Genomic DNA, 1,534 nt, shown 5'->3' on the forward strand with positions numbered 1-1,534 from the left:
AAAAGCAGTAGAAAAGAAAAGTTCAAATGCCCTCAAGTTTGAACTGAATATGAACACACAACAATAGAGTATAATTACTGTACACTAAACAATCATGTGACCCTGGAGCACAAAACCAGTCATAAGGGTCATTTTTGGAAATTGAGATTTATGCATCATCTGAAAGCTGAATAAATAAGCTTTCCATTGATGTATGGTTTGTTAGGATAGGACAATATTTGGCCGAGATACAACTATTTGAAAATCTGGAATCTGAGGGTGCAAAAAAATCTAAATATTGAGAAAATCATCTTTAAAGTTGTGCTTTACACAACCTTTACAAACCTTAGTCAAACACATGTTCTCCCTTTTTGAGAGAATCAAACTCATGATGACACACAGACTAGAGAACACTACTGAGATCACCTCAAATCACTGTCACGCAAACCTCCTTTTGAGAATCAGGAATCGTTTTGCAAGGCAATGTCTATTACAGCATATGACATAAATAGAGGGGCGCAGACACAGTGACATTCAGCCGAATTCTAAGAATAGTTCATTTTCATTCCACTACCTTAAAGAGATCTTATCATAGATGAAAAGCAGTAGAAAAGAAAAGTTCAAATGCCCTTATCTTCATGGAACATGATCTTTACTTAATATCCTAATGATTTTTGGCATAAAAGAGAAATCTATAATTGTGACCCATACAATGTATTGTTGGCTATTGCTACTTATGCCTGGTTTTGTGCTCCAGGGTCACAAATTACAGAAAAAGCACATGAACTTCACATGTTAAAATCACATATGAAATATGTGAAACACATGTGAAACACATATGAAACACACAGTGTATAATGTGCTACTGTGCATAGAATAGTGAAAAGTGCTGCTATTATGTTCCGTTATTAGGAGAAATTAATCAGATATAGTGTGTTAGCAATTGATTAATTATAAGAAGTGATTACTCCAGCGCCTGCGTGTCATGTCACTAACGACAGGCCTGTAATGTTGAACCAATGCGGGAAACAGTTGTGACTAGTTAGTTTCTACAACGGTGGTTAAGCAGTGAGTTGCATCGCTGTACGGGAAACAAACCCCTGGTGCTTCTGGTGAATGTGTGAAATCACCAAAAACTGAAAACAGTGCAAAATAAGCCAGTCAACCGAAATAACAGAAGTATAAATAGAGTGTGTGTGTGTGTGTGTGTGTGTGTGTGTGTGTGTGTGTGGGGGTTTAACTATACTTGTGAGAACCACATGTCCTCACTTATATAGTGAAATTATCATACTAGTGTGAAAGTGTTTACTGGTCCTTACTAGTTAAAAAGTCTTATAAATCAATTAAATCATTTTTGCATTTAAAGTTTTGCACAAGTCTGTGATGGTGTGTTTAGAGCTAGAGCTCAGCTATAAAAGATATAATTAACATGACAGAAAAACAAATGAAGTCTATGAGATGTGTGTGTGTGAGTTTGTGTGTGTGTGTGTGTGTGTGTGTGTGTGTGTGTGTGCGCGGTGGGGGGGGGAGAGTGTGTGTCTGTGTGCGCGGTGTG

This window comes from Sinocyclocheilus rhinocerous, unplaced genomic scaffold (assembly GCF_001515625.1).
Source record: "Sinocyclocheilus rhinocerous isolate Xijiao unplaced genomic scaffold, SAMN03320098_v1.1 scaffold2780, whole genome shotgun sequence".
Taxonomy (NCBI): Eukaryota; Metazoa; Chordata; class Actinopteri; order Cypriniformes; family Cyprinidae; genus Sinocyclocheilus; species Sinocyclocheilus rhinocerous.